Source organism: Tupaia chinensis, unplaced genomic scaffold (assembly GCF_000334495.1).
Source record: "Tupaia chinensis unplaced genomic scaffold, TupChi_1.0 Scaffold145396_1, whole genome shotgun sequence".
Classification (NCBI taxonomy): domain Eukaryota; kingdom Metazoa; phylum Chordata; class Mammalia; order Scandentia; family Tupaiidae; genus Tupaia; species Tupaia belangeri.
In genome coordinates, this window is record NW_006205257.1 from 3,274,633 (window position 1) to 3,288,221 (window position 13,589).

The following is a 13,589-nucleotide window of genomic DNA, read 5'->3' on the forward strand; positions in this document are numbered from 1 at the left end:
TAGATGTCCACATGCCTCACTAAATTTGAAAAGTTTTCAGTGGTTTAAAGTATTTACATTTATTAAATTTACAATCAGAATGGAATGTCTCCTAAGTCATCAATATCCTAAGGAGGAAAAACCAAACATAAAGCAAATGAGTTTCCTGTTCTATCTCCTCCATGGCAAGGCTGAGGAAGTTCTCACTTCACAGAGCTGTTGAAGTCCTTTCTAGTTCCGAAGGGTAGGCATTTGGTAGTAGGAACAATTTTTTCATCTTAATAATGGAATGCATGGTCCTTTGTTAAAGTCTTTTCCATTTTCCAAGTCTTCATACCCCAACCTGGGAGGGAGCAGGCACTGTCAGGGGTCCAAGGGTGCCAGTCTGCATAGCCTCTGAGCAGAAAGAAGCTTGGCCATTGTGGAGGACCAGAGTTCAGCTGTCTGGATCACAGTGGAGTGGACTGTTCAACTTTTCTAACATTAATTACAATCATAGATGTGCCCTTTTCTCAGTATTCTAATCCCACTGAAGATTTTTCATTAAGACCTTTTTCCTTTGCACACATTTTGGGCACAACATATTGTCCTGCAGGTATGGGGGGTGGGAAACTGCAGGCCAGAAGTAGGAAGAGGGCACACACTCTCCCTTTTTGCTTCTCAGGAACCCAGGCTTGTCCAGCATGAAACCGCAGGTGAACCCAACCACCTGTGTTTGCAGGGAGACCTCTCCCATGGACCACACACTACTTTACACCACAGGCCTCTCATGGGAATTCCACAGTCTCTGTTTCTGCTGACTGCATCTTCTCAGCCACAGATGCAATTCTGGCCTAGAAGGTCAGCACAGCCTCTGGGGCAGAGGTTGTCACCTCAATTGTATTAACTCCCTCAAGGAGAGGGGCAGACTCTTCAGGGTTAGACAAAGCCTCTGCAGGTGGAGGAGCCACTTCCAGAGGATTAGTTCTTTCAGAACACGTTTCTTCCTGAGGACTTTCTGCAGATGCTTTCCCTCTGTCCATCTTTAATTTTCTTTGTAATGATGACTCAATCCTGGTCTCTTTTGCTGTGGTAGGAATGTCCTTTTGCTTTGGATAAGCATAGGCACAGTCTCCTATATGCATCTAATTTCTGGCCTTTGGAGCTGATCTTTAATTGTTGGCACCAAGCCCTTAAGATGTCTCGGTGACGCCAGTTGCCTGGTGGTAGTTTAGAGGGCAATGAGGGAATTGGTGTCTTTTTCTGAGGCTGTAAGCTGTCATTGCTTTGTGACTTCTCCCGTGGACAGGAAGCTTTGTCTTCCTTCACAGATCTTTTTCATTTTTTTCCCCTTTGCTGAGGTTGCCAATAAACCTGTAGATGTGCTTGGTTGACTGGAAGTCCACTGTTGCTCTTCAGTTTCAGACATGTGTTCACACTTAGGAGTTCCATACTTTTCCCTTGACTTCTCTGTGGATTTCCACTCATTGCCACTTGCATGCTCCATACTCTGAAAGTAGATCAGGCTGATAAAAGAAAAATTCTTTTCACTTCCCAACCGGCCTATGGCCCTCGATTGCTTTTTTTTTTTTTTTTTTAACTATTATATATCATAAAAGAGATTTTCTGTCTTTACTTGTCTCTTCACCTTCTGGAATACCTATTATGCAGATATTTGACCATTTGGTGGTGTCTAGAATTTCTTGTATGTTGTCCTTATTTTTAACAGTTATTCTTCAAATTCTTTTTGGTTGCTTAGACTAAATCAAAGATTCTTTTTTTCTATGTGGTCTAATCTGCTGTTGATATGTTTGAGGAAGTTTTTGACTTCCTGCGTCTTACTCTTCATCTCCAGAAGCCCTGTTTGAATCTTTTTCAGTGTGTCTGTACCCTTATAGAGTTTCTCCTTCAAGCCATGAAAGGATTTTCTTATCTCCTGGAATTGGTTGTCTGTTTTTTCTTGCATCTCATTGAGTTTTGTTACAGTGGATATTCTGAATTCTTTTTCTGACATTTTTGTGATTTCTTATGTTTATCCATTGTTGGTGAGAAGTTTTTGTGTTCCTTGTGGGGGAAGTATATCCTGGTTTTCTCCTATTTCTTAGGGGGTCCTGCTTTGATTTTTAAGTCATCTAGTGATATATTAACTTCTTACTTCTTTGGAGTATGTTTCTGTAGCTGTGTGTTCATTCACTTTCCTATGATGTGAGTTAGCTCTGTGCCAGTTTCCCTCCTCTGCTGTGGGTGGAGTGTGGAATTCACAGTAGAAGTTTTGGGTTCAACTTTTTCTTTCACTGCTTGGGGCATTATGGAGACAGAATTCCTCCAGAGTCACCTGTCCTAAGATGTTTGGTTCCTGTATACCTAAACCTTTTCTGCTCCCAATGCAGCTGAAGGTTGAGATGGGAAGGTAGGATGTAAAGTGGTGATCATTTTGCACAGCATGCTTGTGTGCTTCTCAGGCCAGAGCAGTCCCTTTTCTCCCATGGTAGGCTGAGTAGGGTTCCCTGCTGTTGAGCTCAGCCTGAGTGGCCTAGGTCTTTCTGTTGCTCTTTGATGGCTGAGGGGATGCTGTCTTTAAATGCACAAACTTTTAAAAATTTTATAAGTCAAATTTGTGCATTGTCCCTCTTTCTTCCTATTCCCATCCATTCAATTTTTAAAATCCTAGTCATTCTAATGTATGTGAAGTGATATGTCATTGCAGCTTTAATTTGAATTTCTCTGTTAACTAATGATGTTGGATTTTTCTCTGTTTATTGTACATTCATATATTTTTCTGGGGAAGTATCTGCTCAAATATTTTGCCTATTTTTCTGTCAGTTTGTTTGTCTTTTTATCATTGAACTATAAGAACTCTTTATTATTCCAGATAACAGCTCTTTATTCCATAGTGTGAGTATTTTCTCCCTTTTTGTGTCTTGCCTTTTTTTTTGTTTGTTATTGAGAGGTTTTTCCTATAGGGCATATGTGCTTTCCAGGAAGACAGAGAAAGACAGAGAGACAGAAAGCAAGAAATCAACCCCCAGGGGGGATGGCCACGCCACAATCCCTTCTCCTCCATTCTCCTCTCGGGATCTTGTGCATGCACGCAAATGCGCCCGGCATGAGGTTAAGCCATCGGGTCTGGGACTTAAAGTGTGGTTGACTACATGGGAGACCACTGATGTAGCCATTATGCCATCTGCTGGTCCCAGTGACTTGCCTTTTTATCTTTTAGATTAGGTTTTAAAGAGCAGAAATGGTAAATTTTGATGAATTCCAATTCATTGATATTTTATTTTGATTTGTACTTTCTGTATTCTAGAATTCTTGGTCTATCCTAATATCACAGTAGGTTTCCACTGTTTTGTTGTTGTTGTTCATTTTTTTTTTACCTCCTAGAAAGTTTTTGTTTTTTTTCTTTTTTTTTGGTTTTAGCTTTTACATTTAGATGTTCAACCCATTTTGAATTCTGTTAATATTTGCTGTTTTATTCCTATATGAATATCCAATTGTTCTACCACCATTTTCTGAGGTTCATTTCCCATATAGCACCCTGATCCTTTTGTCAAGACTCAGTTGGCTACACAAGCATCAATCTGTTATCTGGACATTATATTCTATTTCATTGCTTTATATGTCTATTCCTAAGCCCACTCACACTGTCATGATCACTGTTGGTTTGCATTAAGCCTTAATGTAAGGTATTATGGAGCCAGCTGGTGGCATGGTGGTTAGGGTGGCTGAATCCCACACGGCCAACTGTGTGGTTCAAGTCCTAGGCCTGGTGGTTTCAAGAGCACACCAAGTGTGTGTGTGTGTGTCCACAATCTCAAAAGGAGAAATGGAAGAGAAGGAATTGTGGCATGGCTGTTCTCCATGGCAGACGCTTTCTCATTTTCTCTCTTTCTGTTTCTTTCCAATGAGCATACATGTCCTCTAGGAGAAAAAATAAAGAAAAATAGAGCAAGGGAAAAAAAATCAAGTATTGTGGCACTTCCAAATTTGCTTTTTATAAAATTGTGTTGGCTATTCTAGGACATTTACTTGTACAAACAAACCTTAGAGTCACTTTTTTGGTTTCTATCACTTAAAACAAACTAAGATTTTAATTGGAATTGTATTGAGCCTATAGCTTAATTAGGGGAGAACTAAAATCTTAAAAATAATTAGTTAGCCAATTAAGATATTTTTCCTTCTTTTTAGGTCTTTAATTTTTTTTCAGCAATGTTTTCTAGTTTCCTATTTATTGTTCTTTTACATATTTTGTCAAATGAATAAATATTTATAAAAATGTTATTTATTCATTTATTTACTTAGAGTCAAGGTCTTGCTAGGTTGCCCAGAACTCACAATCCTCCTTCCTTGGCCTCCTCAGTAGTTGGGATTATAGGCACAGGCCACCACACTTAGCTTTAGATCTGATGTCAGTAATACAACTGTAGATAGTATTTTAAAGTTTTAATTTTAGTTTTTGGTTGCTACTATGTATGTATATATATATATATATATACATATATATATATATATATATACGTGGAAAATGAAGTCATCTGCAAAAGAAGACAATTTTATTTCTTAATTTCCAGTATTGAGGTCGAGAGAAACTACACCTTTACCAACATTTTGCAGAAGGTGACTCATTAAAGAGAGAATAAGTGATTAGTGTCTTAGGTGAATTGTAAACTGAACTTGGGGACTTATTGAAATAGTAGTGTCCTCTCTATTTCTCTTCTTCTTCGATAAAGTTAAAGTCTGTGTCTACTGAGAATAGAAGTGGGTCAGATGAAGAAGATATGTCTGGGAAATTATCTGTTTAATTTAAGCTGCCTAGACATACTCAGAATAGTCAGAGTAAAATATAGGTATATACTATTTTTAAAACCTTCTTAAATTATCTACATATCTGCTTCATTGGAATCCTACTTCTGGTATACCTGGCTGGGTAATCCTTGAGACTGGTGCAGGCAATTCAGTTCTATACCTTTGCTCATGAAACTTCAAAGCATACTTCAGTGTGGAATTGATACATCTTGCTAAGACTCCTCCTATCACAGAAAACTTATGCTGACCCGCATGAAGAGACAGACAACTCACACTTGGTGAGCTGTTATATTTTCTTAGGTAATTTATAAATCCTCATTAATTGTATCCAACTCCTGGGCTTGTATCTCACTGGTCCAGCTGGGATGTGCCCATCCCCGACCACCGAGCCAGGGATGAAGAGTTGACCTCACTCAAACCACAAGGATAATCAAAAGGTCATTATTAAAACATAGGAAATAGATGGTCAGTTGTAGACACAAAGAATGCAGACCTAAACACCATGATAATTTTAGTAGTGATCCCGGATCTGTACCTTGACACGAATGTTATCTATCTCTTTTGTTTCTTTTTAAAATTTTTAATTTTTATTCATTATAGAATGTGCATGCAAGAAAGGGAGTAAGAGAAGGAGGAGAAGAAGAAGAGAGAGAAGCATTCTTCACAGGGCTGGGTAATGCCACAATTCCTTTTCTCCAGAACTCCAGCCTACCAGGATCCTGGGCACTTGCACATGCCCAATGTGTTTTCAGCCACCCAGGCTGTGAACTTAACTGCAGTTGACATGTGGCCTCCAGCTTCTCAGGCTGGTGTATTACTCACTGTGCCACAATGGCTGGGTCGACCTCCTTTGTTTAACATCTAGAAGTTTTCAAAGCAACTTTACAGAATTTTGATAATACCCCTCTCCCATGTAATTGCTTGAATTCACCAGGTGATTTCCCAGACTCAATGTCTCCATCAGAACCACCGCATTTATTCTTTTTTTTTTTTTTTTTGGAGATATTTTTGCTGTAGCGGGCATGCGCTTGCCAGAAAGACAGAGAGAGAGACAGAGAGACAGAAAGCAAGAAATCAACCCCAAGGAGGATGGCCACGCCGCAATCCCTTCTCCTCCATTCTCCTCTTGGGATCTTGGGCACGTACGTACACACGCCCGGCGTGAGTTTAAGCCACTGGGTCTGGGACTCGAACCACGGTTGACTACATAGGAGTTCAATGACATAGCCATTATGCTGACTGCTGGTGCCATTGTTGTTTTAATTTTTTTCCCTGTGACTGGCTTATCTTACTTAGCGTTGATCCTCTGGATCAATTTATGTCGTTGGCAAATGAAAGGATTTCCTACTTTTGTAAAGGTGAATAATATTCCATTATATATACATGTATATATCCACACGCATATAAACACACCCACAATGGTTTCTCTATCCCATTATTCATCAATAAACATTTAGATTGTTGTTTCCACATCCAATCTATGGTAAATAATGTAGACATGCAGATCTTAAATATTCTTACCACAAAAAGAAAAACAGAAAGAACACAGTAACTATATGAGGTGATGGATATGTTAATTATTTTGTTGTGTGACAATGTGTATTTATATCTAAACATCAATTTAAATACTTTAAATATATATAATTTCTATTTATCGGTTATACCTCAACTAAGCTTTAAATCAAGATTGTACTAAATAATATATGACAAGCTCTTAGAATATTGTCTGGTCACACAGTAAGCACTCAGCCAGTGCTGGTTGTATTATTATGATTTGTCTAAAGTTTATTTATTTTATTCATGATAGAAAATGTGTGCATGCTCGAGAGAGCGAGAGAGAGTCACCTTTAGCAGAGTTTGATCAATCTGTGATAGTCTTTCCTGATCCCTCCAGTTAGTTAGGATTTGAACACACATAGACACCCAGCATGTTTCAGGGCTGCTAGGCCAGGAATCTGAAGCCATGGTTGACCATCTGAAGTCATGGTTGACCATCTGAAGTCATGGTTGACCATGACTACAAGTCAGTATGCTACCAATTGTGTCATCGGGCTGGGCCTATTATCTGTTTATTTATTTTCTTTAACTGTAGGGATTGTGTATGCTTGTCAGAAAGGGGAAGAGAGGAGAGAGAGAGAAAGAGAGAGAGAGAGAGAGAGCACAAGCAGACCCCAGTGGGGAGTCACCACATTGTACTCCTTTCTTTCTCTATTTCTCCATCCCATCAGAATTTGAGGCATACACACCCCTGGCATGTGACTGGGCTTGTTAACAATGACTTTTATCTCCCACTCAACTGAGTGAGCTTCTTTACCAATCCTACTCACCCAAAGGCTTGGCTGCATTCACCCAATTCAGCCTACTGTGACTGTCAGCACACGCCTTTGCCAGACTCTTGTAGCTGAACATGTCCAGAGAAACCACTGAGTCACAAAATATTATATCCTTCCCTGGTTAGACCAAGTGAATCAACAAAGTGTCAGCTTTCATCAGTGATGAGCTCAGAAACCTCTTTCTGAGAGAATTACAAATTACTAGAAATTTCTACTGTCTTAGACACCATTTTGTTCTTAATTTGAATGTTTTCTCATATGAAAGCCCTAATAAAGTGTTTTCCTATTTAATAAATAAACTAAGACATTGAAATAATAAATTACACACAAAAATCCATGACATCTTAAAAGAATATGCAGAAGACTGTTTTTTAAAAGAATCTCAGGTATAACTAGTCACAGTTTTATTATTGATAATTTTATTATTAATTGGACTAATAATTCTAGGTTTTTTTTTTTTTTTTTTTTTTTTGCAGAGGTTTTTGCTATAGGGCTCATGTGCTTGCCAGAAAGACAGAGAGAGACAGAGAGACAGAAAGTGGGAAATCACCCTCAGGGGAATGGTCATACTGCAATCCCTTCTCCTGCATTCTCCTCTCTGGATCTTGGGCACACACGCACACGTGCCTGGCATGAGTTTAAGCCACTGGGTCCAGGACTTGAACCACAGTCGACTATGTAGGAGTCCAGCGACATAGCCATTATGCTAACTGCTGGTCTCAATTCTAGCATTTTTAATACCAATAAAAATTAATAATATGATTACCAATGCCGTATAGTTTTTAGTATTATATTTGATGACAATTATATCCTTAATAAACATGTAAAAGTTCCTCTTTCTGACCTAACATCAATATCTAATTAAAAAACATAAATATCCAGGAAAAGTTTTAAGAAGGATGATATAGAATGTACTTGAAGAAAATAAATAAAATTATGATAAAAATAAAAACCAACTTTCAATTTAAAAGCTATAGATTTGGATCAATTAAAATACTGAATGTCTAAATTCTCTTCAGAGTAAATTGAGGCTCAATGTAATCCTAATCAAAGGAGTTTTTGGGATAAGTGTCAGAGAACAAAATGTTTCTAAAATATATCTAGAAAATGTTAGATGGGCAAACACCAGTTAATAAACTAAAACCAAAATTAATTGAAAGAAGGGGGACTAGATTTTTCAGATAACATGTATCATGAAGCAAGAATTATTAAATTTGATACTGGCACAGAACTAAGTATCCAAATCTAGGGACCAGCAGATAGCGTAATGGCTATGTCACTGGACTCCCATGTAGTTGACCGCGGTTTAAACTCACGCCGGACCCAGTGGCTTAAACTCACGCTGAGCGCATATGGGTGAGCCTCAAAGATCCCGAGAGGAGAATGGAGGAGAAGGGACTGCAGTGTGGCCATCCCTCCTGAGGGGTGATTTTTCTCTTTCTGTCTCTCTGTCTCTCTCTGTCTTTCTGGCGAGCGCACGTGCCCTATAGCAAAAACCTCTCAAAAAAAAAAATCTAAAAAGTAATCTAGAGAGTGTCAATAGAGGCAGAGGTTTTGTTTTAAGAGGGATTTTTGTCATAGGACATGGGTACTCTCACGAGAGACCAAGAGACACAGACAGAAAGCAAGAAATCATTTTCTGAGGAGAGGACCATGCTGCAATTTCTTCTCCATTCTCCTCTTGAGATTTCAGGCACATAGGCACACATGCCTACCGTGAGTTTTAAGCTACAGGATCTGGGACTTGAACTGTGGCCAACTACGTGGGAGTCCAGTGATGTAACAATTACGTCATCTGCTGGTCCCCAAAGTTTTTTTAGAACTCTTTTTTTTTTTTCCTAGAGGTTTTTGCTATAGGGCACGTGCGCTCACCAGACAGACAGAGAGAGCCAAAGAGATAGAAAGCAAGAAATCACCCCCCAGAAGGGATGGCCACGCCGCAATCCCTTCTCCTCCATTCTCCTCTTGGGATCTTGGGCACGCACGCACATGCACCCGGTGTGAGTTTAAACCACCAGGTCCGGGACTCAAACCATGGTCAACTACGTGGGAGTCCAGCGACATAGCCATTACGCTAACTGCTGGTCCCTTTTTAGAACTCTTAATATCTGAGGCATATTCAACAATGATACCAGAGTAGCTGGGAAGCTACATAACTTAAGTAAATTTTGTATTAGCAACATACCTCAAAATGAAATAAAACGGATTAAAACATTAAATACTAAATACTAAAGTCAAACTATATCGTACTTGAAAATATTAGCTTATATGGGAATGATCTTGGCTGAGAGAGGACTACGTTTAACACTAAGGAAATAATTATAGTGGACCAATGGAATTGGCCATATAGGATTTAAACATATTATCTAGTAATAAAGGTATAAAGGAAACTCATAATTGGAAAAAGGTTTTTTTTTTCTTACAAATATAAGGATTTTTATCTTACATACATAAAGATTTCATATTCATATAAGTAAGAAAAGTCAAGATCTGCAAAGGGGCCTTGTAATGGTGGTGCATCCGTAGCACAACACTGCAATACTAAAAACCACTTGAGAGAAGGGGGTTCAGATTCCAAGTGGATCTGTGCATACTGGGTGTGAATGTGAATCCAAAATCCTTGATGACTAAAAAATTGTGGGAGGGGGAAATTGTAGCATGAGACCCAGTTGGTGGCATCTGTCTCTCTCTCTCTTATGAAATAAAGAAAATGATTTATTTTCTTCCCAGAAGAAAATAAAATGCAAATGTCACACAAAGATACTTGAATTATAAGAAAGTAAAGAAGTTAGATGGTTAATGAATACATAAAATTATTATTGTCATGAGGAAATTGCTGGAAAAATATTTTTTAAAAATCATAATACACTTTCAATCCATCAGATGTGTAGATTTTTAAGCACTGCAATTCTCAGTGCCAGCAAAAGAGACTGAAGGAGGACTTGATGGGAGAGTGCATGGTTCTAACTGTTAAGAAGACAGTGTAGCATTATACATGAACAGCCTTTAAGATGTTCATATTTTCTATTTAATAATCTACTTTTAAAAATAAAATTCTTGAGTCAACAGAGGGTATGGAGGTTAAGGTGCCTGGATCCAATATCTCTGACTTCGCCGTTCGAGTCCCAGACCCAGTGTCCTGAAAATCATACCAGGAATGTGTGTGTGTGTGTGTGTGTGTGTGTGTGTGTGTGTGTGTACATGCTCAAAAATACCCTGTGAGGAGAATGGAGGGGAAGGGATTGTGGCATGGCCATTTACCAGGGGGGTAATTTCTCAATTTCTTTCTCTCTTTCTCTTGCTGTCTCACTCTCTGGAGAGTGCATGTTCCTAGAGCAAACAAATAAACAGAAAAATAAAATTATTATTTGGGGGGCCAGCAGATGGCATAGCAGTTATGCTCACGCCGGACCCAGTGGCTTAAACTCACGCTGAGCGCATATGGGTGAGCCTCAAAGATCCCGAGAGGAGAATGGAGGAGAAGGGACTGCAGTGTGGCCATCCCTCCTGAGGGGTGATTTTTCTCTTTCTGTCTCTCTGTCTCTCTCTGTCTTTCTGGCGAGCGCACGTGCCCTATAGCAAAAACCTCTCAAAAAAAAAAATCTAAAAAGTAATCTAGAGAGTGTCAATAGAGGCAGAGGTTTTGTTTTAAGAGGGATTTTTGTCATAGGACATGGGTACTCTCACGAGAGACCAAGAGACACAGACAGAAAGCAAGAAATCATTTTCTGAGGAGAGGACCATGCTGCAATTTCTTCTCCATTCTCCTCTTGAGATTTCAGGCACATAGGCACACATGCCTACCGTGAGTTTTAAGCTACAGGATCTGGGACTTGAACTGTGGCCAACTACGTGGGAGTCCAGTGATGTAACAATTACGTCATCTGCTGGTCCCCAAAGTTTTTTTAGAACTCTTTTTTTTTTTCCTAGAGGTTTTTGCTATAGGGCACGTGCGCTCACCAGACAGACAGAGAGAGCCCAAGAGATAGAAAGCAAGAAATCACCCCCCAGAAGGGATGGCCACGCCGCAATCCCTTCTCCTCCATTCTCCTCTTGGGATCTTGGGCACGCACGCACATGCACCCGGTGTGAGTTTAAACCACCAGGTCCGGGACTCAAACCATGGTCAACTACGTGGGAGTCCAGCGACATAGCCATTACGCTAACTGCTGGTCCCTTTTTAGAACTCTTAATATCTGAGGCATATTCAACAATGATACCAGAGTAGCTGGGAAGCTACATAACTTAAGTAAATTTTGTATTAGCAACATACCTCAAAATGAAATAAAACGGATTAAAACATTAAATACTAAATACTAAAGTCAAACTATATCGTACTTGAAAATATTAGCTTATATGGGAATGATCTTGGCTGAGAGAGGACTACGTTTAACACTAAGGAAATAATTATAGTGGACCAATGGAATTGGCCATATAGGATTTAAACATATTATCTAGTAATAAAGGTATAAAGGAAACTCATAATTGGAAAAAGGTTTTTTTTTTCTTACAAATATAAGGATTTTTATCTTACATACATAAAGATTTCATATTCATATAAGTAAGAAAAGTCAAGATCTGCAAAGGGGCCTTGTAATGGTGGTGCATCCGTAGCACAACACTGCAATACTAAAAACCACTTGAGAGAAGGGGGTTCAGATTCCAAGTGGATCTGTGCATACTGGGTGTGAATGTGAATCCAAAATCCTTGATGACTAAAAAATTGTGGGAGGGGGAAATTGTAGCATGAGACCCAGTTGGTGGCATCTGTCTCTCTCTCTCTTATGAAATAAAGAAAATGATTTATTTTCTTCCCAGAAGAAAATAAAATGCAAATGTCACACAAAGATACTTGAATTATAAGAAAGTAAAGAAGTTAGATGGTTAATGAATACATAAAATTATTATTGTCATGAGGAAATTGCTGGAAAAATATTTTTTAAAAATCATAATACACTTTCAATCCATCAGATGTGTAGATTTTTAAGCACTGCAATTCTCAGTGCCAGCAAAAGAGACTGAAGGAGGACTTGATGGGAGAGTGCATGGTTCTAACTGTTAAGAAGACAGTGTAGCATTATACATGAACAGCCTTTAAGATGTTCATATTTTCTATTTAATAATCTACTTTTAAAAATAAAATTCTTGAGTCAACAGAGGGTATGGAGGTTAAGGTGCCTGGATCCAATATCTCTGACTTCGCCGTTCGAGTCCCAGACCCAGTGTCCTGAAAATCATACCAGGAATGTGTGTGTTTGTGTGTGTGTGTGTGTGTGTGTGTGTGTGTACATGCTCAAAAATACCCTGTGAGGAGAATGGAGGGGAAGGGATTGTGGCATGGCCATTTACCAGGGGGGTAATTTCTCAATTTCTTTCTCTCTTTCTCTTGCTGTCTCACTCTCTGGAGAGTGCATGTTCCTAGAGCAAACAAATAAACAGAAAAATAAAATTATTATTTGGGGGGCCAGCAGATGGCATAGCAGTTATGTTGCTGGATTCTCACATGGCTGACAGTGGTTCAAGTCCTAGACAAGGTGGCTTGAAAAAAATCACAGTAGGCATGTGTGTGTGAGTGCCTAAGGTCCCTGGAGAAGAGTGGAGAAGGGACTGTGGTATAGCTATCCCCCCTGGGGGGTAATTTCTCACTTTCTCTCTCACTGTGTCTGTCTTTCTCTCTCTCTGGTGAGTGCACATGCCCTAAGATGAAAATCTCTAAAAATGAATAAATAAATACAAATCTTATTTACAAAATATACTAGATTGCCACAAAATATGGACAAGATTTATGCACAGAGGATCCCACAACATTATTCATATCACCATAAAGACAAAAACCATCTGAGAGTTGGCAATAGGTAGGATGGTTAAATATCTCTTCATACTCTAGGATATTATGTAAATATCATACATGTTTACAAAGAAGTAGAGACACCTGAGAAATTGTGTGTGACAAATGTTAAACAGATTGAGAAAAATATTTACAACACCTAGTGGATAGGGAGATAAATGTATAATATGGGAAGAGTATCTACAAGTCGAAAATAAAAAGATAAGGAATTCATATGCACATGGCAACAGCTACCAATAAGCATCCACAGACAAAGGAAATCCAAATGGTCAATAAACTGATAAGAATGTATTCAGCCTCTGGGAACTGAAGAAGTAAACATTATTAGAGTAAAAATGCTGTATTCCTCAGGTTGACAAAGATGTCTGAGTGACAATGTGTTGACAAAAGAGGTGAGGGGACAGATGCCTCTTCTATATTGTCAGTGGGTACATACTTGCCTCAGCCTCTCAGAAAAGCAATCTTAGAGTATTTACTAAAGTTATAGTACCTTTATCCTTTGACCCAGTGATTCTATTTTATGGTTCTGTTATACAGAAATAAAAGAACTGGGCTGGCAGGTGGTGTGGTGATTAGGGTACTGGACTCCTACATGGCCAACTGCGGTTCATGTCCCAGACCTGACGGCTTGCTTTCTCTCTTTC

At 39.0% G+C, this 13,589-nt stretch overlaps 1 pseudogene; it reads right to left on the reverse strand.

Moving 5' to 3' along the window:
• Positions 1–499: 499 nt before the first annotated feature.
• On the reverse strand, positions 500–1,465 carry LOC106733834 (developmental pluripotency-associated protein 4 pseudogene; annotated as a pseudogene).
• Positions 1,466–13,589: the final 12,124 nt, after the last annotated feature.